The sequence below is a fragment of the Lampetra planeri genome, chromosome 26 (genome assembly GCF_965212315.1).
Source record: "Lampetra planeri chromosome 26, kcLamPlan1.2.h2, whole genome shotgun sequence".
Taxonomy (NCBI): Eukaryota; Metazoa; Chordata; class Hyperoartia; order Petromyzontiformes; family Petromyzontidae; genus Lampetra; species Lampetra planeri.
In genome coordinates, this window is record NC_136132.1 from 8,423,994 (window position 1) to 8,450,442 (window position 26,449).

Here is a 26,449-nt window from a genome sequence, read left to right on the forward strand (position 1 = left end):
CGTGGACTCCGTTGATACCCAATGGGTCTCCCTTGGAGAACCCTTATGATGAACGGTCATTGTCATCATCATCATCATCGTTTAAGACCCAGTATCGCACCTCGCACACGAGTATCGAACAGGTTCCGAAGCTCCAATGCAATGAAAAATGCACTGCACATAAGGAACAATACATATGGACTTTGTATTAGACTGTGCGATTCTGTAGGTCTTTGCGAGTCTATGGGTTTCTGTTGGCGAGCGGTGGCGCAGCGGCGAGTGCGCTGCACTATGAAGCTGGCGACAAATCCGAGCCGAGTGACATCGGAAAAAAAGGCCAGGGCACCCCCCCCCCGCCCAGCCTTCACAGATCCTCACTGACCGGCGTGGCGACAGACTTAGAACTCTTTCAAACTTGCTGGACTAAGCAAAATGTGGCACCCACAACCGAGTCAAGACATTTCACTTATGTGCCTGGTCACATGAGAGCAGAGCCGCGAATGGATTTAATCACCACTCATCATCCCCACTACAAGCCTACCTACGGGCATTGCCGGAGCAGGGTCAGGAGGTCGCGGTACGCAGCATTGCTGCAGCGACGTGCCTCGCGCGCCTCCGATGGCATCCCTCAAATTGCGGCGCGGGAGAGACTCAGGACGGTGTAAATGTGGGTAGAGCGATGGCACACCATGCTAGGAACGCCGATTTCCTGAGTTCGACTCCCGGCCATGGATAACAACGGTGATGAGCGAAATCCGAACCGGTTCCAGGGCTCCCACCTTCACCAAACTGACTCACCTAGTGTGGTGGAAGTAGCGTTTGTGAAAACAATTATCGACAGAATCGATTATCCAAACGTCGTCAAAATCGAAAGCAAAATCCAGTTCAATCCGAGTGACGATCAAACCGATCGGCACGTGATAACGTTCCAACGGGACTGCCCAAGTGACAACCGATTACGTGCAGAATAGACACGTTATTATATACTGAATATAAAACACACAGATCACGTGTGACCTGTGGTGGGATACAGTGTGGGTACTCCCATCACTTCCAAAACATTTGTCCAGAAGGCCCTTCTGCCAGCATTGGCATGAGAAGGCAACTGCAGGGATGCAACTTTACCCGTTATGCATTTACTGTACACACAAGTCCAAAAATGCCTGAACATTCCTCAATATTCAGCCATAGGTCCATATCACATGCTCCGTGTCCTAATAGCGCAGATTATAAAGGGATCAGCGGATGGAATGTTAATCCTCCACCAGAGTTCGCGATTCCCTCGTGAAATTAGCCACACGTTCACCGAAGTGGCTTTGTAATGCCACACCCCACTCTGCCCGTACAAGCCTGAGGCGGGCTGGCGATGGCTTCAAAGGCGCCACTTTTACAAGAGGCGGCACCAGGGCGCTAATGCCGACGTGTCAACGCTCGCAAAACAGCCCAGACATCCAAGCGCCACAGTCCAGAGTAGCGCTCTCCTCCGGCGGCCACAATTTGGAACGCGTTTCCGCCAAGGCCTTTGCAGCGTTCAGAGGTAGAGGAGCATCCGCTGCGGGGTGGGGAGCTGCCCTTTGAACCCCGGCAACCAGAATTAGATTCCCGGTCACGGCTAACGTTTGCGGCGGGCGATATCCGAAACCGGTCCTGGGCACCACCCCTTCACCAACCCACATCGCCCGGCGTGGTGAAGTATGGTCAGACAGACTCCATGACTGGTAACAGTGTGGGGAGGTCTTCATCCATCAGCGGAATGACAAAGGGCTGAAAGTCATCGATTGTAAACACGAAACATGGGTTCGAAACAAAGTATCAACAACACAGCGAACGATACAGAGTAGAGTTGGACGGAATGTAGGCAAAAATTACAGTAAGTTAAACTTTTATTCGATTCAGACAAAAACAATTACATGTTCAGAAACACGATTAAATCAAAGGTAAGGGCGCAGCCCTGCAGTTGCCAGCTCACGCCACTGCTGGTGGAAGGGTCGTACGCGGGGAGGGGGCTCCAGAGAGTCGCCACTCTGGAGAGCATTTGCCTTAGGGGCCGTCCATAAATGACGTCACGCGATTTTGGACGATTTTTGACCCCCCCCCCCCATCGTCACACGGCGTCACAAAAAGTCAGACCCTCCCTCAAATATGACGTCACAAAGCTCTGCCCCCCCCCCCCCCAAAATAAAACATGCTTCAAATCGCTTTAAACTAGTCATTGTAGTGCGTATTTAATGTGGCGCTGCACTCTGATGTTGTAGGAGAAAACATTTATTAAAAAGTCTATTTAATTAAGTAGAACGTGTTGTCTATATTTATTTAAAGTTGCGCATTTTGATGTGACGTCACATTTCTCAACCCCCCCCCCTCGTCACACATCGTCACAAATGTCTGACCCCCCCCCCCCACCCCTAGGTGCGTGACGTCATTTATGGAGGGCCCCTTAACATCTTCCCCGCTGGCCAGACGTACCCACATTTTATCCCACCGCACGCGATCGACTTACCGTTTACACTTCGCCCTCAGAATATATTTCCATGGCAAGTGTTCACGTCTCTAAATAAATAGGCGATGCATTTGTAAAGTAGGGACAATCAAACAAAAGATTACTAATGCACAAACAAAGAATGGTGTGTTTTTGGATAACGTTGCGACGACTGGATCCGCGTTGTTTGCCCCCTCTACCCCCTCCTCTCGCACCCCAAACCCCCAGGGGAGCTCTCCTCCTATGCCGCCACAAGTCGCCACCCGCGCCACCCGCGCACGTGACCAGGGACTGGCGCGCGGTGGCGGTCCCGGCTGGGCCGGGAGGGTACCCCGTGCGAGATTTCACCCTCGGCCGTAACTCGGTAAACCCTGACGGTACCGAGGTGGTGGGAGAAAGCCGGCCACCCGATCACGTCGACCATGAGACGCAACAACTAACAGCAGCTGGTGCACGAGATAATTTGATTCAAGCGTGCGGAATAATAACGCTGGCTGCATTTGAAACACGTGGATTTTTGGCATGCCCAGGGGAGGGGGAAATTGATTTATTTTAAATCTAAAACACGCGCCGATGATACACCGAATGTAATTTAATTTACAGTGTGCAACAACGTCCGAGAGGACATTTTTGCGAAATGGCACCTCCATGCAAATGCTTTGGTTCGTCACGGCTTTCCATTTGCGAAAGGCCGACTGTCGCTCTCTTAAATGCCGACGTGCTTTCGGAGGGCAATGTAAAACGGTGCGGCCCGGCAATTGGCGTGACCACGCCACCATCGGTAGAAAGGCCTCCCCCCGCCAGGAGGGAGCATTTCGTCCTACTTTTGGAATATGACAAAAATAAGCTGCGACGGCGCAAGTCCACATTCTCATGGAGGCGAGGGGGAAGACCATTGTTAACTTTCCATGAAATGACAATAATTATAATGGTAGGTTTTTACCCTTTTAACTGGTACAAAACTGACACCTTTATTCAAGGCATCATGTTTGCAATGACCACAACACAAGTAGTCAATAAAGCAAACAAAAAGAAGCAACTCTGATAAGGATAATAATATGCACTGTCCTTGAAGTTCAAGGACAGTGCATATTATTATCCTTATATTATTATCCTTATCAGAGTTGCTTCTTTTTGTTTGCTTTATTGACTACTTGTGTTGTGGTCATTGCAAACATGATGCCTTGAATAAAGGTGTCAGTTTTGTACCAGTTAAAAGGGTAAAAACCTACCATTATATTTTGCCACTGGTAAAAGAGATCTAATAGTGACAATAATTATCTACTCAGAGTTGACCGCGAGAACTAGAATGTCGACCCGCACCCTTCAGAGTCGTTGCGGCACGCCCGCTTGCACTGTAAGCACCGTGTTGTTTTGGGGAAAAAGCCGCACGCATGCAACCGAAAATCCGAATGGGCGTTGATCTCGCCCATCGAGGCGGCTCGCAAATCGCTCTGCTGCATGCAGTGCCACGGATGGCTCCGAGCTCATACCCCGCGCGCAGGTGGAAGATGAAAGACACTGCCACTCCTGTGCGATGGAGCACGTGGCCAATTTGCTTCCCGTCCATCAAGACAGCAACGCCGAAAGGGACTCATCATCTCGCATCCGGGGCGAACGACGAAAGAACCCAGACGTCGCTTTGTAACATTTTGACGCCCATTACAAAAAAAATCGGGCGCTCATTATCTCCGTGACGCGCCACGAAGGACGACTTGGCACGTCGGGCACCGCCCAGGGCTGTCAAGTCAAGCGAGGCGTGGCGCACTAGTGCGCTCCACACGCGCGCGCCGACGCTGCTACGCACTTCCTCAACGTCTGTACCACGCACCTGCCGCGCTCGCAGCTCCGCCGGCTCGCGAGCGCTGCCTGGGCACGTTGCGCATCCATCAGGAATGTAACAATCCACCGACTCGCCGATTCAAATCTATTCTGGTACTCGAAACGCACGGAACGAATACTGCGCGCAAGTACGCATGACGCCGCATGCATCACGCCGCACGCATGGCAGTGGAGGCGCGTGCCCCCCCAGGTAAAGGTGCAACGCCGCTCGCTCGCGCCACCAAGAGCCCGTCTAGAAGGTACTTTGGCCTACTCTTCCACGCTGGTCAGAAACTTTGGGAGAGGTGGGAGCTCCCATACTTTACCGCACCACACACGACCTGCCAATCGACGAACTGTGGTGAAGAACCCCTTCATGCTGCTGGGTGCCCAGAGAGAGGCAGGGGGGTTTCATAAACGTGCTGAATGTCTCAACTGCCGCGCCGGGAGATGGAATTGGCGCCCCTGTTGTTGCCTTTTTTAACGCATCGCTGGTCATTCCGAGAAACACGGGTTTTTGTTAAATGGGTTGTTGGTAAATGGATTGTTGTAATAGGTTTTTACCCTTTCAACTGGTACAAAAACTGACACCTTTATACAAGGCATCATGTTTGCAATAAGGCCTTTTGGCGTCATCTGGTCCAACACCAATGGAGACTAGGCTCTAAGAAAAGCTGTCTCGGGTGTGGACCAATCAACTTCAAGGACAGTGCATATCATTATCATCATCAGAGTTGTTTCTTTTTGTTTGCATTTTGACTGCTTGTGTTGTGGTTATTGCAAACATGATGCCTTGTATGAAGGTATCAGTTTTTGTACCAGATGAAAGGGTAAAAACCTATTACTATATTTTGCCACTGGTAAAGGAGGTCTCATAGTGTAAATGGATTGTTGTTAAATGCCACGGCGCGCATTGTGGACATCGTGTGAAATTTTAAATGAACCAAGGAGATGAATACGCCAGCCACAATACTCCACTGTCCGCATACGTGAGCCGTGCTACATCCTGGCCAACGAGCGTGGATAACTTCTCGTGGCAGTGCCGCCAGAAGCCACACAACTGTGTGGCTATTTTCGAGTTTAAGACCGCCAACTCAGAGTTGAGAAAATGTGGCCATCCCAAGAGATGTATTACGTATACATATCATATTCAACCTTTCCTGCAATTACCAATATCTCGACCCTCTTCACGTAACTTCATCGGCTACCTGTGTACTCCCGTTCCGCATTAAACAGTCACCTTAGCTCACTTAGTTTCCGCTCTTCACTAAAAACTCACTTCTTTCCCAAGCTCACCCCACGACCCCTTAATCTCCCCCTCATAACCACCACCTCTTCATATTCTCATTACATGGCTATCACTCATTCCCCATTCATTCAATCCATTCGTCGTCATTTACGGTCATCAATTTCGCTTTCACCGAATTCACGCAGCACAGATTCGTCCCATTGCTTCCTCTCATCTCCACCATTACATTCACACGTTGTACCGTCCTTAATTCTCTGCGCTAACCACTGCACCCGCCGTTCCACCAGTGTGGAACAATGCGTCAATTCGACCCCCCCCCGTGTGCAAAATATTCTCGCCCTAAAACAAACTGTGCTGTGCCCGCTCCTCCACACCATCTCCACGCGGGCGTGGCGCGTTCCTCCACCGTGAGCTGTCCTGCAAACACCACACTCGCGCACGCTCGTAATCCCTCGCTGCCACCGCCGCCCAGAGAGCGTAACGAGCGTCACCACAGTTCGCCGAACATTCGGCGCCCACTACAAATTTCGTTGGATTGGAGCAGGGGCGACTTGGGGCGCGCGTAACGCGAACGCGCGCCGTCACAGGGGAGGAAGGCGAGGAAGCTGGGTAGCGCGTGTCACGCCGCCAACGGAACGTGTTCGTACAACCTCGGGGTTGCTGGAGGCGAGACGCAGGGCAACGCCGAGAGCAGCGGCGGCGGCGGCAAATTCCATCGCCGTACTGTACGCCTACGCTGGGACGAGTGCACTCCCCCACCTTCACACGCCCGAGCACGATTGTGAAATATGGTCAGATAACCCCCACAACGTGGGGAGAGAGAACCTTGTCCAGCAGCGGAGTGGCAAAAAAGTTCGGTGCACATACATGATAAAATGTATAGTTTTTGGTTATTAAATTGAAAGTCTATTTGGTGATAATATTTCTAAGTGCTGTTGCTGTGTGAGAGAGGCATATTGTGCAGCCCTTTATTAATCCACTGCTGGATTATGGACTCCTCGCACCATTTCGGTGATGGGGGCAATGTTTGACCATGCTAGTTGAGATATCGTCACCGATGTTAGCCGTGGCCGGAATTGAATTCCAGTTGCCAGCCAGGCTCACAGCGCAGTGTGTGAACCACTGCGCCACCACTCCATCGAGAGAGGCATTGGACAACCGAAAAACACCGACAGGATGGCTCTCTCTCCCTCTCTCTCTCACCATCTCCTACAGCTCCTGCCGTACAACACACAGAGCGCCAGGAGGCTTCATTGGCTCGTGAAGAATGTCGACTCTGGCTGCGAGCGACAGGGTAACGCGTGCAGGTTACCGTCGAACGCGTGGCCGTGGGCCGTTACCAATCGGCGGCATCCATACGAGCCACGTCACGTGGACCCGACGTCAAATCGGCCAGCACCGCTCCAGCAGCAGCAGCAGGTGGGATCGTTCGTCCGCTGTCCTCGAGGGTGCTCGCGTTCCTAAGGGTGCCCTCGAGGATGTGGCCACCAAATCGAGAGCGTTGGACACCGAGTGGCAAGTGTCTCAAGGTAACCTTTGCACCGCGGTTGTATAGCACACACGCGGCAGCGGTATGGGGTGGGGGGGCTGGCCAACGAGCCGTAGAGACGAGAGAGCCGTGTTGCCAATGGTCTTTGGAGTAGGGGAGTGGGGGGGGCAGCAAAAAAAACCCTCAATATTTCAAAAGGCGCGATGCGTGTGCGAATACAAGACGGCGGTCATTGATAATAACGTCACAAGGCGGTTCATCAAAAGAAGCCCGCAGGTTGCAGACCCATACTCTCGAGTCTGGCACAATTTACCTTGCCAATGACGGACGAGAGCCTCCCCACACCACACCAGAAGTGGCAGGTCATTTTACCATACTTCACCGCGCTGGTCAGTGCAGACTCGTGAAGTTGAGGGGGTGGCGGGATCTAAAGGACCAGTAAAGAAGAGTGGCGCGAGGCACGAGGCCGTCCAAACGGGACACGAGCAAAACGACAAAGCGTGGAGGTAAGAGACTTCCACAGCCCCCTCTCCGTGCTCAGTTAGAGCTCAGAGGTCGCAACCGGGTACCCGATACCCGTACCCTACCCGATACCCGGCTATCCGTACCCGGCCACCCTTACCCGGCCGGGTACGGGTACCCGTTTGCGACCCTGGTGCGGCCGGGTACGGGTAGGCCGTGAGTCACCGGTGAGTAGCCGTTTGTCACTCATTTCGGGTAGGATACGGGTAGCGTACGGGTACCCGTACCCGGCCGGGTAAGGGTACCCGTTTGCGACCCTGGTGCGGCCGGGTACGGGTACGGGTAAGGAATCAAAACCCGTTTGCGACCTTTGGTAGAGCTCCCTCGTCGTTCACAACATCACCAGCGCCTGTCCGGCGGCAATATTTATTTTAATTCTAGGAGAAAGTGCGCGCCGCCAGAGGCGAACGTTTATTGTTCCTCTTGCGCAAGCCATTCCATAACGGTTTTTCGCTCATTGTGTGCAACTGTTAGGCAAGTCTTTTGACAAACTTGGTAATTTTCGTACAAACCTCAAGGTCGTGAACCCGTCGATTGGCCTCCAACTCAACTTTCTTGTTGTCCGTCCTTGGACACAGCAGACGGCAGCCCGTTGCAAGATATATACGATACAAAGTATCAAAGTATTGTTTAAATAAAAAAAACATAAAGAAGGATAACAGGAATCCTGTTTTGCTGGAATGAAGAAATGAAATTGCAACAATGTCTGCCACGCTTTTATTAACATTCCCTGCAGGTCTTGTCTGATGCCGCGCCAGCGACGTCCACCGTCCAACGCAGATAAGCCCTGGGAACTGCGGAGCCAGCCCCGGTTCACGAAGCCAACACCCACCACAGGGATACGAATTCTCACCTGGCAACTTAACGAGAAAATACCCCGCTACGCCAAACCGAGGCCAGGTTCAACATCTTTCTTCTTCTTGGTTCTTTCGGTAAAGTCACGTAGAATGGAAATAATAAAAATAGTAAAAAACATCTCACAAAGCACAGCTGCTCAAGCTGCTTTGCACCAGCAGAGTTCAAGAGGAATTTTCCTGGAAGAAAAAATGCAAAATTAATCCGGTGCGTTGCTGGGGTCATTGCCTGCAGCTTCGTAATCATTTACCCATTCACCCAAGAAGGCCACTCAGAGTTGTAGGACTCCTTTTTCAGAAGGAATACTGCGCTGCTCGGGTTTTTATGTTCAGATGTTTTCAGCAAATTATTGACGTGGGAGGACACTGGAGCTCCCGGAGAAAACCCACCTCGCGCGAGAGGGTGCAACACTCTATCCCCATACAGATGGAAACCAATTAGTCCACCACTTGCTCTAGTGCCTTAATCATGACGTACGGGCACCTCAACGCCCACAGGATTGGCGTTTGATAACATTTGTTCGGCGATCCAACCAACCCCTTGCTGCTGCCTCCACAGTGCTGAACCATAGGCCACTTGCACAGCCACCACTGCCCAGATCTAGCCCAGGTTGAACCCTTGCCAACATATGCTCGTGCATAAGATCCATCCTGTATTTCAAGGGTACTCCACACAATATTAGCGCTATCGAGCGAGCGAGATCTATGGGTTTGGACATGCAGACAAGTCACAGCCATCTCTTAGACACACTTAAGCGGTTGTGCTTTCGCTACGTTGTCCCCACCTGAAGACGGATGCTTGTGTTGCGCCCGAAACGTCGTGAATTCATTTAGTTGTTTTCATTTTCTATGTATTAATTTTTTTACCTACGTGACTTTACCTTGCAGTCACGAAAACTTCAAATCTAGAATGCAGACAAGAGTCTGTAGACAAGCATGCCTTCGCGTACACCCGTGTACGTGATGTCGGGAGCAGCAGCGCAGCGATCAGCGCAATGTGCTACGAATTTGGTGACCGGAGTTCGATTCCTGCTCACGGCCAAACAACGGGTGGCGAATATCTACACCGGTACTGGGCCTCCCCTAGGTCGACTCGGCCTTAAACGACTACCTGGTGCAGGTGTGTAATAAACGTCAGCACTGGGGAGACAAAAGGTGGCCCCGGCGTGGTGCTGGGCACCCGCCTCTTTCGAAGGTGCTCTCCAACAGGACTTGCCCCAACAGTTTTTATTTAAAAAATTCCCATTCTATTAATTGCGTTTGTATTTTTACCCCGCTATCCCCCGTTGTGCTCAAGTGTTGCAAGTAAAAGAATCCGTTTGAAACTCTCGCAGAGCAGCACAACTCTCCACATTAGAACACGAACCACGGAACTTGTAAACATTAGAACTACCTTGTAACATTACCTGCAAAAGCGATCTCCATTTCACTCAATAGGGGGACAGCACATTACCACCCTCCCTGCCACGGGGAATAATGCTCGTCACATTACAAAGCAATATTTTTTATGTAGCCAAATTAAGTACAAAACCAAATTTAATGTAATGCTTTTTTTTCGTCCAGTCATTGGTGACCATCAGCTCACTACACCTGGGAACCCAGTTTAATTGCAGGCAGCTGACTGGATCCAAACTCTGAACCGCAGCGGTGCGCCAGCTCAGCGCAGCGCTCTGATCTCCAAGCCAGCAGACCACCGCATGCGAATATTATACATTTCCAGTATGTTGGCACACAGTAAACGGCCCGTAGTAGCCAATCAGCACCACGAATATTTTAATTGTACCGAATCCACTCGACATCATCCATGCCAAAATCAACACCCTCCGCCGAGAACTCACTTGCAGCACAGCAGAGACGGACGAACGAATCCAAAGCTCAAAACTACTTCGACTGAAGACCCTCGCGGTTTCCATGCCGGCCCGGGCTACAAGCCGGTTCCCAACGCAGCCCGAGTGGCTGGCGGCAGCACGCATGGCCTCTCGGCGTTTATTCCGCGGGGCCAACGAGCGGCACCGTCGCCGTTCAGCTGCGCGGAAAAGCCCCACGTGGGCACGGCGGTGCAGCTGGAGCATCGCACCAAGCCGCGCATGTGCACGGAGACACGGAGGACGCTTCTATGAAACGAGGGGCTTCATTACAGCAACAGATTAGAAGGTTTGAGGTGCAGCCCTGCGACGGCTTGCTCTCGCCGCTGCTGGCCACGGGACGGCCGCTCCAGAGAGCTCTTCCACATCGGTCAGACGTCTCGGAAGACGTGGCAGTACCCACACTTTACCCCACCACACACTACCTGCCGATCGACTGTGGTGGTACAGATTTGCACTGCTGAGCAGAGAGAGGCGGTTGGGGGGGGGGGGGGGGAGTTAAGAAACTTGCACTGTTGCTTCAACTGCTGTGCTGGGAGAATGAACCGGCGCCCCCCCTATTGAGATGCGCAAACCAAATTTGTTTCTGCCTGTCGCAAGCCAGGATAAAAAATGTACCCGTAAAAACAAAGTTTTTGACTATAAATCCTTTATATGCGTGGCGGCTAGAGTCCTCTCGTCCTCTGGCTTGAGATGGCTGCCACCTATGGGTCAGATGATTGTCTGCCACCATTAAGCAATTGGTAATTAAATATTTAAAAATAATTTCCCTAAACAGTGTAAAATTTTGGAAAAAAATTTTCACGAAAATTAATTGTCACGCACAACGAGTCTGTGTGCAAAATGTCAGCTCGATTGGATCACGGGAAGTGGGTTAAAAAACGACCGAAAGATTTGCACGGTCCTAAGCAAGCACGCAAGCACGCAAGCACGCAAGCACGCAAGCAAGCGAACTTAATATAAAGGATTTTAAAAGGAGGAGGGGGGTTGGTGTCTGGTGGCAACCAGCCATGAAACCCTAAATCCAAGACATGCAAAGTCCTTGCAAACAAATGGCCCTCAGTCCCCCGCGGCCCCTACGTGGGCATTGGGCGCGAAGAATCTCGGGACCCAATGACTCCGCCGCTGCAGGGAGCGCAGGCCCGGGCGGTGGTAGTTACGCTGTCTGCACATATCAAGATTGGAGAAACGAAAATGGAAAGAGCAGAATGTTGTTCTGGAGGAAGATAAGGTTTGCCACGTGGAATATTGGAACAATGACAGGAAGAGAGCAGGAATTAGCGGACTGCTTGAGAAGGAGGAAAGTGGAGAAAACAAAATGGAAAGGCAGCAGAGCTATAGTTTAAAATTGTTACACCATGGAACAACAGCAAGGCGAAATGGGGTTGGAGTTGTGCCGAGTGAGGAGATGAAGAAAAAGTTGGTGGAAGTCAGAAGAGTGAATGACAGACTGATGATCGTCAGACGAGTACTGGACAGTGGGGGTATTAAATGTGGCGTGTGCGTATGCCTCGCATATGGGCTGCAGTGGGCAAGAGACGAATGGATTTTGGGAGAGCTTAGACCAGGAGTGTCAGAGCTTACCGATAGATGAATCAGTGGTGATGGGCACAGACTTAAATGGAAGAGTGGGAAGAGGTAAGGACGGATATGAAAAGAACAATGGAGGATGTGGATATGGCAGTAGGAATGGGGCAGGAGAGGACATTCTTCGAATGGCCCAGGCAAACGATCTTGCAGTGGTGAATACCTACTTCCAGAAGCAGGAGGGACATTTGACGACCTACCATAGTGGAGAGGCGAAGAGCCGGATAGATTTTAGTTTGGTGAGGAGGAGGCACCTGAAAGGAGTGAAGAAACTGCAAAGTGATCCATGGAGAGTGTGCGACTGGACAATATAGACTACTGGACACACATTGCGTAGTGAAAGAAGTTAAAAAGAAGGTGAGACGAAAGAACTGTAGTAGGGTGAAGTGGTGGCAACTAAATAATAAGAAAGAAAAGTTCTCCATAGCTTGCCTGCAGAAGTTAAAAAGCGTAAGGCCTCGTGGGAGCGTGAACGAATTTATGGGAACTGTCGAGTGGAATATTGAAAGCAACAGGAAGTACGGTGAGAGCGAACAAAGGAAGACCGATGCAACAGAAGGAAACATGGTGGGGGAGTGATGAAGTGCAAAAGGCAACGAGAGAGAGAAAAAGTCCAAGTTTGAGAAGTGTCAGAACACGAGAGAGAAGGACCATCTGAACGAATACCTGGCAGCGAGAAGAGAGGCAAAGCGAGCGGTAGAAATGGCAAAGGCAACAGCATTTGCACAACTCTACCAGAAGCTTGACAACAAAGAAGGCGAGAAGACGGTACACCGTGGCAAGAGCCAGAGAGAGAAAGACCAGGGACATCAACTATGTGAATGTCATATTCTTGGTTCTGTCGATAAAGTCACGTAGAAGGGAAATAATAAAATAATATAAATATATATTTATATATAAATACAAATATTTTTTATTATAATAGTCACGTAGAAGGGAAATAATAAAATAATGCAAATATATTCTTTATATATAAAGAAATATATTATTTTATTATTTCCCTTCTACGTGTCTTTACCGAAAGAACCAAGAATATGAATCTCTGCAGTCACGAAAGCTTTAAATCTAAAATTTACGTGAATGTCGCTAAGAACAGAGAGAGATGGAAATAGTATTCTATTCTATTCATATAGAGCCCTTTCCAGGGCGCTTTAAGATGAAATCCGACTTTGAGAAGTTGCTAAATGTGGAAACCCCAAAACGCGCAATGGTTGAGGAACCTCAAGGAATTGAAGCAGTTGCAGATACTCTAGGCCAGGGGTCAGCAACCAAAATAACAAGAAGAGCCATTTCTTTCCAATTCGGTACAAAATTCAGTATTTCAAGAGCCGCAATGCATCTGAGTACATACTGTACATACGTACATATTGTCAAGAAGCAGCCCGTAAAGAGCCGCATGCGGCTCCGGAGCCGTAGGTTGCCGACCCCTGCTCTAGCCAGAGAAGAGGTGGCGGAGGCTCTGCGGAGCATGAAACATCGAAGAGTTGAAGTAGTTGCAGAGACTATAGCCAGAGAAGAGGTGGTGGAGGCTCTGGGGAGCACGAAACACCAAAGTGTTGAAGTAGTTGCAGAGACTATAGCCAGAGAAGAGGTGGTGGAGGCTCTGGGGAGCATGAAACATCGAAGTGTTGAAGTAGTTGCAGAGACTATAGCCAGAGAAGAGGTGGTGGAGGCTCTGGGGAGCACGAAACACCAAAGTGTTGAAGTAGTTGCAGATACTCTAGCCAGAGAAGAGGTAGTGGAGGCTTTGGGGAGCACGAAACACCAAAAGGCAGTGGGGCCAGATGAGATTCCAATTAATGTGTTTAAATTAATGGGAGAAAAGGGTGTTGAAATATTGATGGGGTTGTTTGGGAAAATCTGGACGGAGAAGGAATAGCCAGATGCGTGGAGAGAGATATACATTGGTTCCCATCTTTAAAGGGAAAGGTGATGGATAAGAGTGTGGGACTACAGAGGAATAGCATTGATAAGTCACACCATGAAGCTCTGGGAAAGGATCATAGAAAGGAGACTGGTGGATATTGATGAGAGTCAATTTGAATTCAGACAGGGAAGGCCAACAATCGATGCGATCTTTTCACCGACAGCATTGATGGAGAAGTCGAGAGAGAAGAAACGGGACCTGCATATCGGTGTTTATTGATCTCGAGAAAGCGTACGACAGGGTTCCTAGAGAGCTCATCTGGCCGTGTACGAGAAGAAGAGGTATTCCTGAGGTGTATGTCCGGCTGATCCAGGATATGAAGGAGGGAGAATGCACGTGCGAAGCAGCTGTGCGGTGTCGGAGAGCTTTCAAGTCAAAGCGAGAGTGAAGCGAGGTTCCGCCACGAACCCCTTCCTGTTCATCCTGGTGCTGGACACACTAACGAGAGACATTCAGAGGGAGCCCCTCTGGCGGATGCTGTTCGTAGACGACATTGTGGCGATACGGTGAAAACAGAGAGGTAGTTGAGGACGATTTCAAGATCTGGGTGCAAAAGATTGAAGGGAATGGGTTGAGGGTCAGTCGGACAAAGACTGAATATATGGTGGCAAATTTCAGTGAAAATAATGCAAAAGGAGGATTGCAAATTGGAAGTGACCAGTTAATGAAGACGAACGAGTTTAAGGCACCTGGGTGTAACGATGTGGTGCTGATGGTTCACAAGAACGAGAGATGAGAACAAGGGCTGCTGGATAGCTGAAATGGCGAGAGATGACCGATGTGGTGTGCGATAAGAGGGTCCGAGTTTGGTTGAAGGGAAAAGTGCACAAGACGGTGGTGAGGCCGGTGCTGTTGTATGGGGCCGAGTGCTGGGGCACAAGAGAGAGGGAGGACCAAGCTACGGCAGTCACAGAGATGAGGATGGTGGGTTTCACAAGAAAGGACAGGGTGAGAAATGAAGTGAGAGGAAGACTCAAGGTGGTAGAAATCACAGAGAAGATGAGAGAGAAAAGGCTGTGGGTGTGGTTCGTTCACGTGGAGAGACAACAGGAACATTATTTGGGTCAGAAGGTGCAAGTTATCTCCAAGTAGAAGAGATCAAGGCAGAAGAAGTGGTGGGGCGATGTGGTTGCGATTAGACACGGTGGCCCAAGGAGCGGAAAGAGAGATGGCGCAAGACAGGGAGGGCAGCGTGGAGAAGGTTGATAAGGACAGCGGACCTCTCATGAGTGGAACAAACGCATGGAAGAAGATTTCACCATGGCAATAACCCTAAAGCATTGATACGTTTTTTTTAAAATCAATGTGACATGTCTTTTATTTACGAGGTTTAGGCCATTCCCTTGTTTTGTACTTTACTTGGGAAAGGAAACCAGAGTATGCAGATAAACCCCATTGCATAGGAGGAGATAACAGTTCAAAGTTCATGCCAATAAACCTACTTGCTAAAATGTCAGCTCACAGCCCAGGGGCTCTGGGAGTACCGTCACACACAGCGACGTCGACGGGATCACCAACCCAGTCTATGGCCACGACACAAGGCCGGCGCCATCGCTAGGTCCGGCTGCAAACCGGTTTAGGAACACAAGTCAATCGGCAGGGGTAAACACGCAGCCACGTGGGAGGATCTCACTCGGCACCCGCTGGAGGAAGCCGTGCCCACCTGGGACCGGTCCACTCCTGCGGGAGGTCAATGAGGCCGCACAGCAGAACGCACACAAAGGCAAAGATCCCCCGTATAGCCTTGACAGACTTTTGGGGCAAGTGCTGTTACCGAGCACCTATCAAGGCCGGAACGGCACACGAGGAGGCAAGTGGTCACCACCACGCCAAGCCGCCTCTGTCTCCCCAATGACGATGTTTACACACTGCACTGGATACTCATTTGAGGCCGAGTCGACCTAGGGGAGGCCCAGGACCGGTTCAGATAATCGTCACTGGTGTTGGCCATGAGCGTGAATCGAACTCGGGTCGCTGGGTTCCAAGTCCAAGGCACTAACCGCTACACTACCGCTCCCCACGATCACAAACACACGCAGCACACGCATGTGCGAGGACTGCGGTCCCACACGAGAGTTTGGATGTCTACTCCACGAAGACCTCAACGACGGCCGATGGCAGTCCACAGCTGGTTTGTTGAATTAAATGAAAAAAAATCACATCAATGGCGGTGGTTATTTCTGTTGGTGATTCCACATTCCTACGGTAAGGGCAGTGTGCTTGTAAGACAAATGCTGCAGTGTCTAAAGCCCAGCGGCAATCCACTGCTGGAATAAGGTTTCCCCCCACACCATGTCAGTTATTGGGATTGTTTAGACATACTTCACAATACTAGTCAGTGAGGGTTGGTGAAGGGTAATCCAGGACAAGTTCAATATTCTACTCGCCGCTGATGTTAGCCTTGGTTAGGAATTGAACGCATGTCGCCAGGTTCAAAAGGCACCACCACTCACTCAAAACTGCTGTCGACTTCCCAAAAACTGGTACTCCGTTTATTGACCGCAACGGTATGGGCTATGTTAGGACCCGACTGGGATTTTAATTTCTAACCTTTGATGCCAACCGATCAGATTCCAGTCCAGAGTACAACAATCATATTTAACAAAACATTTGCCCAAATTGCTGATAATCAATAGGACATAGGATTACATCAAATACTCTTTTTTTTCCGGACCAGTCAAACTTTTGAGAAATCTACACAGAAGTTATAGCTAAATGTGTTCACTTTTCGGTAATATAAAAGAGTGATATTTATTGTGAGGCTGGTATTGGCTCGTGAGCAGTGTTTAATTTCACCATTTTCTTTATTAAGCAAGTTCAGAATAAATAATCGCGATGAACCGCGAACGCAACGTCAACCATCGTTATGCATCTGGGAATAATCACGCACCATTATAAAACACGTCGTGGAAAATGTGTAGTGATTGTAGCACCACTACTGTGTACACACGCACACGTGTGACGTCACTATGCCGGGAGCGTCACTACCACGTGGGTCTACACACACACATGACGTCATCCCGGCTGGAGGCGGGAATGACGTCAGGGCCGGTTCTGGACTCGGGAGGCCACAGGGGTGGTGCGAGGTCGTGGCACTCTCTATGATCCCGGCTGGACATGTGACTGGATCCCAGTGGGGGCCGGGGATCCAGGGGGCACCTGGGGGGGCACGTGGACAGCAGGGGGGGGGGGGGGGGCTTCGAGAGGGTTCTCGAAGGGAGGCGTGGCCGGGGTGGGGCCCGGGCACGCCGAGGCCCATAAAAGCAGCCTCCTCACGAGGTTCAAGGCTGCTCGTATCAAGAGTGAAGATGCATCGTGAAGACACCAAGAAGAGTCGAGGCCTCCAGTGAGCGGACCTGCCAGTAGCCCACCTGGCTGGGTCACGCTAGAGTAGCTGAGAGTTAGAGAAGTGTGTGTTAGCTAGAGTAGGTCGGTTGTCACCACCCTATGCGTAATGTAAGAGTTAACTTTTGTGTTCAGTAAAAAATAAGTGTTGCCTCCCAAGAAGTTGTGTGCGCCTAAATTCGAACCCATTACAAATGTAACGTTGCAATAATAACAATTATTTACCCAGGAAGTCACCAAAAATTATTCAGAAGCTTCCGATATAATTTTATGATGTCAAGATGTTTTCATCCCATTAATGAGTGTTCATACATACGATGCTCACTGAAATGGACCAGCAGCTTCATTTAGTTGTACAAAGACAGCGCATGTAGCAGATGCAATGTCTTTCATAACATCGCATGTTTAAATAACATTAGTTTTGTATTGAATTACCCATGAGTTAAATCGAGCAAACGAAAACAAAGTACGTAAAATAATAATAACAACTCTAAATACAGGTATTGAGATAAATAAAACAATCGTCGCAAAAATGTTATTCAGGGATATTCTGGAGGCGTAGAGGCAGGAGAAATGGGTAAAATATTACAATTGATGGATCTCCATTTGTTTTCACGCGATGGAAATGCTCGCAAGGGGCTTAACTCCAAATCCTGAATGTGGTGGAGGAGCCCTGAGGCAGAGCTCCACGTTTTATTGACCATGCCCAGTGATGCTCCCGATCTCGTCAGACCGCAGAAGCCAAGCAAAGTTGACCCTGGCGAGTATTCGGATGGGAGACTGCCTGAAACTAATCAGGCGATGTTGGGCTGCTCCTGTCACCAAGAGATGGCGGGACAGAAACAGACGGTTCAATCCATCAATGCGAAGCAGAGGTCGCAACCGGGTACCCGATACCCGTATCCTACCCGATACCCGGCTACCCGTACCCAGCCGGGTACGGGTACCCGTTTGCGACCCTGGTGCGGCCGGGTACGGGTACGGGTAGGCCGTGAGTCACTGGTGAGTAACCGTTTGTCACTCATTTCCTAACGTCTTGTCTCTTCTCACAATTCAAGTTTTTAGAATCAACCCACCCGCGCCTGCAACATGGCTTCATCCCAGAGGTCGCAATCAGGTACCCGATACCCGTACCCTACCCGTACCCGGCCGGGTAGGGTACGGCCGGGTACGGGTACCCGTTTGCGACCCTGGTGCGGCCGGGTACGGGTAAGGAATCAAAACCCGTTTGCGACCTCTGATGGGAAGCTTTGAATGTTACCCTCTCGTTTGCGTGGGTTTACGTCGAGTACCCTGGTCTCCCACATGCCAAATAGCCGGGAACGAGATTAGCCAAGCATCCAAAAAGCAAGGCCCCTCCTGAACAAAAGTGTTGAAACTCATTGAGGTTTCCCTGCGTAAAGGGTGTTATTATTAGTAAGACTATGCCGATGTTACGAACTGAATTGCCCTAGTTAAACCGTGCCCCCTACCCCACCCGCAACATCCCCACCTCCCCCTTCAGAGCACCCCCTCCAACCCACCACAGACCCTGGCTGGAATCTCAACGCGTGGGATTTCGCGGTTGTGCTGGCTCTCTCTCTCCACTGCGTTTTCAGATTGTACCGCGGGTTGTTGTCCGACATTTTGCTCCATGTGCTTTTTCAGTAGCAGCTCCATTCAAATTATTCAGTTTAGGAATAGCACGTGAAGCAAAACGACAGACACCGTGCAAAACAACAACGCTGCACGTCCCGAAAATACACGAGAGAGAAGAATGCCTCCGTCTGTTCCGAGACCCAAGCAGAAAACCACCTAAAACGTGCTTTAGGGCACCTTAAAAAAAAAATCTCACCTCTTAACTCCACAGACCGGGGAGTTAAAGTCAACATGCATATCAGCAAGCAGAACTCTTTAAATGAGTTAGCCTACTATTTGAACAAAAGCTCTAACTGAATGATGACAGCCGCGCTTCCAGCAAAGCTTTATGCAAACTTCGCCGCTTGCATAATTCCTGCCCTTCAACAGACCAGGTGGGCACTGCGATTGTTGACCCGTGACGATCCGCCCCTCGACACCAACCCCACCGACCTGAACTTGAAATTCGTAATTTTCCGGCTCGACGCAGCGCGCTCTAAGCACTGCGCCGCACGCCCACTGCTACTACTACTCCGAGGGGGTTCACTGCGCGCTCCGTTTCGCCCAATTTCTTTGGTTGTCGGTGAAAGTTGGCGGCGCCTTCAATTTCCTTCCAACGATGGGGGGGGGGGGGTGGGAGGGGAAATCGCCAAGGAGACGCGTCCCGGGCCGTTTCGTCAACACGTTTAGTCAACAAGTGTGCATCTACACTCAGGTCTTGCCATCCTTTAGACCTTGGCGTGGTGCTGGTGGTGGTAAACGTGCAATACAATCGAATTACTCCAGGACGCAGTTTGGTTCATCCCTGTCGGGGAACTCATGGGCAACGTCTGCATGTCAATACAAAACCCACCCGCTCTGTAAACTTTCACGTAATGACCCACTTTTTTTTTCTCAGGGCTCGGGCAAAGTAAAGTGCAGTCTCCAGTGATCACGTCTCTCTGCCCTCTCCATTCAATTTTTTTGGAACGTGATGAACAGTCCATGGAGGCTCTCTAGAGCTCCATCCCATCCGCCAGCAGTGACACGAGCGAGCAATTTTAAGGCCGCACCTTTGCCTCTACTTTCTGTGTCCGCTGCCACAGTATTTGATCGCTGGACTGAACGAGAAAGGGCTGTTGATTGGTTGTCGCAAGGCAGTAGTACTATTTTAATATTTGTATTTTCAGTTTAACGGTCACTCAATCTGAAGACACGCGAGGCGAAATCACAGCTGGTGATGAGTAAGCCATAACTGAAGGAACGGAGCAGTGTGCAGACCATGAGGTTTACATTACAGGTAGTCTTCTACTTACGATGGAGATGCGTTACGACGACCCCATCGTAAGTCAAAAATATCCTAAGTCGAAGATGGCCTAGCCTACCCAGGAGTCTTAAAGAATGGTGATAATTTAGCAAAACAGAGCAATTTACAGTACCGTACTGTATAAACTATATACTGTATGTATTTATTAATTACAATACTGTATTGCACAGTAAAATGTGAAGTAAAAAACAAGATAAATTCTTAGCCTACCTATATGAACTTCAATTTAATTGAAAGTGTTTTCAGGAAACAATCCTATCTGCATCACACAAGGCGGGAGATGTAAAATATTTTACAATTTTGTCATATCGATATCGCCATCGTAAGATCTAAATATCGTAAGTCGGACCGTCGTAACTCGGGGACTATCTGTATACACCACAGCCTTGAGAGAAGTGGTGGACTCCGTTGGTGACCCGACGGGATCATGACAGCCAGGCGTCCCTGGGATGAGGTGGCAGTCGTTTACGCAGCAGAGCGTGTTTGTGCCGCTCGGCTCCATCGCTACGACGCGGTGAAACTACGGTATAAATAGACAAACTGCGATATGTATAGATACAAACTATGATATGTCGTACAATGTTGAACATATTCAGTGATAAATCAAGCCCTGGATGCAAGACTTCCTGGCTCAATTGCTGGATTTGGCAGATACTTTTTAAGAGTATTTAAAAATATATATATATATAAAATGGGTGATCGTACGTTTTTTTTCAACTATCACTAAATCTTAAAGGGTCTTTATGTGCACAAGTCCTGGGCATTTCATTCTCAGAATTGAACAACACTAGCACAAGAGCAAGTCATTTCATGGCACGTGACCCTAATCTGAACAGCCTCTTGTTAGCACAACAGTTTGTTTTGTCCAGAGGGAACACGAGGACTCCACGAGGACGGAACTTTCAGTTGACGGCAGGTCAGAAGGGAGGCAAGCGAGGACTGACCTTCCAATAACTGACCTTCCAATAACCAATGCCGATCCGAGCCGTATTTTACACACGCATGCTCCTGCATGTTAATGCATGTAGTCCGTGCAACTGTGTGTGCGTCCCACATTATAAAAGCCTAAACGTCTCCCTCTGCGTAAAAAAAAAAAAAAGTATTTTTTCGCAACCCATCATTCCCACGGCCTTATGAGAGTGCAGAATTTCAGGAGCATTAGTTCAACAACAAAAACTAACTTTGGATTGGATTTAACATTCAGGGGTCTCATTTTGCAGTCAGGTTCGCTTGAAGCAATTGCTGGTGAACCGCAAGATGTTTATAGGCAAGGACCCCCCCCCCCCGTTACATGGGGTCCTAGTTGAATGCAAATCTCTATAAAGACAACACAGAGTAATCATTAGCGTCGTGGTGGAGAATACAAGTAACACAAGACTGTACACAAGCCGACAATTCGCCCGCTTCCCCCATACCTCTACCTGTCCAGTGCGTACAGACATCGTTACACGCGCACGCCGCGTTGTCCTGCGTCATAACGCCACGGGCTGGCGTCTGCATCGCCTCACCTGCGCACCCAGCGCCGCAGCCAAATGCCCTCCCAGCTGGAGCCGATTCACTATCCACGACACGGGTCGCACAACGGGGCTCACTGTGGGCGCGCAGAATACCTCGCCAGTTGGTCACACGCACCGAGCACTCGTCGCAGTTCAGCGAGGCAGACATCGCCAAGGATTGGCCACCCGCTGGCCGCCACCTCCGCCACTGCTAACGGCCAGCGCTGTGCCACCAAATGCGAACACGGCCCCACCCGTACCGGAACCCAGTTTCCAGCACGCCGAAGACCCGTTTCGGCCAAAACAGTGAAGACCAAGAGGCCAGCATTGCCCAAGCCTTGCCGAAGCTTACTACGCTTGGCCAGGTTCTGCAACTGCTGCAAAGTTGACTCGCGACCTCCAAGATCTACGCCTAGCAATCTCCCACCATCCCGCTCGGAGGTCTCCACCTTGGTCGCTGGGCTCGGTGAGATCACGACAACAATCAAACAATTGGATTTTCCACAGCAAAGCCGAACACAAGTCTGACGTCCAGAGTAAACACCACCTCGTGGCCACCGTAAAGTGGCCATAAGATGGCAGCACAGCAAGTGGGCCGACGACCTATCCGTGCAGACTGTTGAGTTTTACCCCTGGACAGTCGTGGTGTTTTGACGTAGTGTGGGTACTTCCTCGCTTTACCAAGCTGTGAGGGGCCTCTCTGGAGCTCCCTCTGGTGGAGGGCCTTCAGCCAGCAGTGGCGTGAGTGAGCAATTGCAGGCCTGTACCTTTCTCCTTCACCTAAGCATCATCTGCGAATGCATACACTCTGTGCGTTAATACAAAAAAAAAAGTGAAATCTACAAGTCATCTTTTTCTTTCAGATTTAATTATCCGCGTGACAAATTAATCGAATTATCTGTGAAGCCACGTATAACCGGTAAGAGATAAGAGGAGCTGAAATTTTGTAGAATGAGAAGTTATTTTTGCTCATCAAAAAGGCACCCCCCTCGTACGAGTGCAGAACAAAGTCATTCGACTCTCATAACAATCCATCGCTCCTGGTACCTTTTACATCATTTGTTTGAAATAGCCAATCTAAAACACACAAGCCACCTCATTGGCGTGTGTCCGTCCGTCCGTCAGCCACAGCGATCGCTTCGGGCACATCCGTTGTACATGGTCCCCCGCGAGGCTCGTTCAGACCGCAACAAAAATACGCGACTCTGACCTAGGCGAAAAGAAACTTAACCCAGCAGGTGTTGCACAGTGCAGGGGGAAGGGCAGGGTCAAAGGGTCAATAGGGGGGAGGGGCGAGCACCTACACAGCTCACGAGCAAAACAGACGAGCGGACAACTCGACTCCTCCACAGATCGGTCTCTCCACATAAAAAATATCATCATCACCACCACTCGCTCGGGGCTCTCCACATACAAAATATCATCATCATCACCACCACCACCACTCGCTCGAGACTCTCCATATACAAAATATCATCACTCGCTAACTCCGGTCGCCTCATTTGCCAGCCGCAAGTTAACGGTCAGGTCAGTGGAGTCGTATCGTGAGTGCCGAGGATCCAGAGTATCCAGGGAGTGGTGGGAGACTAATGAGTACGAGTGCCATGTTGGTGGCGTGCAGCATCTGCCTTGCGTGCGCGTCTCTGGCGGGTGTCTGCCGAGCGTTGAGGGTCCGGGGACCGGCGATTCTTCTGGTGAAAGCGAGTGCCAGGTGATTTGTGCCTTTTGAGTGTCTCATGACTGACGAGTTGCGAATAGTGTCTGGTGAGTAGTGAATGGTGAGTTGTGTTTGTTGAGTGGCGAGTGCCTGATGTGTGGTGAGCCGTGATTGCCGAGTGCACGGTGAGTAGCAAGTTGGTGTGTCTGGTGAGTGCCGAGTTGTGAATGGTGCCTGGCGAGTTGTGAATGGGGACGCTTACACAACACACCACACATTAGGATGGGTGTCCCCAGTCATTACATCAACACCCGAGCCAGTGAATGCAAATAGTCACCGTGCTGCCAAAATAGCCCCACGCGATGACATTCAGTGACCAGAACCAGTCTGGCCACGTCCATCAAGGAAGCGTCGAGGCCCATGGACGACTAAGTCCGTGAACAATGCAACCGGTAGTGCCGCATCTGGACAGCAACTTACATTCCGTCATCAAACGCACATTCAGCAGCGAGTGTGTGCTGTGGCGAGAGCACCGTGCTACAAACCAAATTAAATTCCCAACCACGGCTAAAGTCATGTAAACGGGCGCCGGTTCCGTGCTGGTTCGAGCAGAAAGCCACGCCGACTCAATTTTAATGTCCGCAGTTGCCTTCTGCCATGTCAGAGGCCTCGCTTGCCTTGCCTGCGCATAGCGCTATATTTAATGCTGAGCGGATTACACCCCAATCGATCAATCCATTCCCTTGTTTGTAAACCAGGTGAGAGCGACAGAGAGACGTGTTTGTGAGGCAGAACTAAATTTTACATCCGCAGCAATGAGAGTTTTGAGAGAGAATGCTTTCTTTCATTCATCACCTCAACAGCTGCACAGTGGGCACGTGTGTGCCCCCACACACACCATACGGTTTCGAGCGGCCAGAGAGAGAGAGCAATCGACAGAGCGCCCAATTCACGTCGCCGTTTTGGTCACCACCTTTCCACCACCACTTTTTGGCAGAGCAACCGTCGTGCTTGGGTGGGGGGGGGGTGAAACAACCCAATTCCGAACTGTGCCACTCCTGTGCGGAGCGTTACGTAAAATAATAATAACAACGCAACCGTTCGGCCAAAGCTCCTCACACAGGGAGCGAAGGCGGGGTCAGGGCAGAGGAAATGATGGCAGAAACCCCCCACAAAATTTGTGGAATAAAAACGTTCCGTCATTGTGCAGAATCGCGGGGCACGGCAGCCCATTCCACGCAAACCGAGGCGACGGATTTGGTGCCTCCATCTGCAGCATTTTATCCGCTTCTCCATTGTGGGCATCGTCGTCATTATTATTATTGTTGTTTTAAGTAGAGCCAAGCTGTCTCCAACTCCACGCCTCAAATGGAGCGGTGACTGTTCATTCATCTGCTTTATTGAATTTTACGTTGCAGTTTTATAGCCGGCACCTCCGCCACCTCTCGCTTGCGATTCCTCCGTGTGCACTTCGCCTCGTCGGCAAACGAGGTGACGCTTGGCACGGAACAACATGGGGGGGGGGACCCAGTGCCTGGACCCCTCTGGAGCGTGGGGGGGGGGGCTATTGACCGGTTATATAAAAAAATAAGTAATGAATGAATGAAGAGAACATTCTTTGTTTCGCCAAGGAAATCCTTCACCAAGTCCACGGATCTCTTATTCAAGGCATCAGTGCTGCGAGTTTTGTTCGATGACTGAAGTGAGAAAATCGGTGCCTGGAGACAACCTGGAGACAACCCCACACGCACGCAAGCACACTCGTGAGCAGCCGTGTGCGTTTCTTGTTTACAGGCTTTGTGCCACCTCTCCTGGCAAATTAATAATAAATAAACTGGCTCCGACGGCACAAAATAACTTTGGAATTGGAAGCGGCTGGTTTCATAAAATAGAAGAGCTGGAATGCGGATGGAAGCCAGAAACAAGACGCGCTGCAGGTGTATGTACATAAGTAGGACTTCTTTCACACCATACGTAGCCAACCATGCCAATCGGAGGTGGGGAGGACAAGAAGCTAATCACCAAAATCAGTTCTAAAGAAATCCGTTTTCTATCTGGATTTTAAAATGCATAGCTCCAGTGGCTTCCTAATGTCGGAAGGAGGAGCGTCCCATATGGCCGCAGAAGCGCACCTGAAGGCGCACAATGCACCGACCGTCTTTGTTCGATGCCGAGCCAAAAGCCGCTGCTGCGAGGATGACCGGAGTTCGCGTGATGATGGTTTATACTCGACGAGCACACCGCAGGCTGCATACACCACGGCTGCATACACCACGGCTGCATACACCACGGCTGCATACACCACGGCTGCATACACCACGGCTGCATACACCACGGCTGCATACACCACGGCTGCATACACCACGGCTGCATACACCACGGCTGCATACACCACGGCTGCATACACCACGGCTGCATACACCACGGCTGCATACACCACGGCTGCATACACCACGGCTGCATACACCACGGCTGCATACACCACGGCTGCATACACCACGGCTGCATACACCACGGCTGCATACACCACGGCTGCATACACCACGGCTGCATACACCACGGCTGCATACACCACGGCTGCATACACCACGGCTGCATACACCACGGCTGCATACACCACGGCTGCATACACCACGGCTGCATACACCACGGCTGCATACACCACGGCTGCATACACCACGGCTGCATACACCACGGCTGCATACACCACGGCTGCATACACCACGGCTGCATACACCACGGCTGCATACACCACGGCTGCATACACCACGGCTGCATACACCACGGCTGCATACACCACGGCTGCATACACCACGGCTGCATACACCACGGCTGCATACACCACGGCTGCATACACCACGGCTGCATACACCACGGCTGCATACACCACGGCTGCATACACCACGGCTGCATACACCACGGCTGCATACACCACGGCTGCATACACCACGGCTGCATACACCACGGCTGCATACACCACGGCTGCAAACACCACGGCTGCAAACACCACGGCTGCATACACCACGGCTGCATACACCACGGCTGCATACACCACGGCTGCATACACCACGGCTGCATACACCACGGCTGCATACACCACGGCTGCATACACCACGGCTGCATACACCACGGCTGCATACACCACGGCTGCATACACCACGGCTGCATACACCACGGCTGCATACACCACGGCTGCATACACCACGGCTGCATACACCACGGCTGCATACACCACGGCTGCATACACCACGGCTGC

At 50.6% G+C, this 26,449-nt stretch overlaps 1 protein-coding gene and 1 long non-coding RNA gene across 3 annotated transcripts in view; one reads left to right on the forward strand and one right to left on the reverse strand.

Moving 5' to 3' along the window:
* LOC144727654 (large neutral amino acids transporter small subunit 1-like) overlaps positions 1-26,449 on the reverse strand; it is a 58,858-nt gene that overhangs the window by 17,869 nt on the left and 14,540 nt on the right. The window lies entirely within an intron of this gene.
* On the forward strand, positions 3,742-9,707 carry LOC144727655 (uncharacterized). Its single transcript, XR_013587426.1, has 3 exons — positions 3,742-4,539; positions 6,744-7,057; positions 8,276-9,707. It is a non-coding gene; the product is annotated as an uncharacterized LOC144727655 (long non-coding RNA).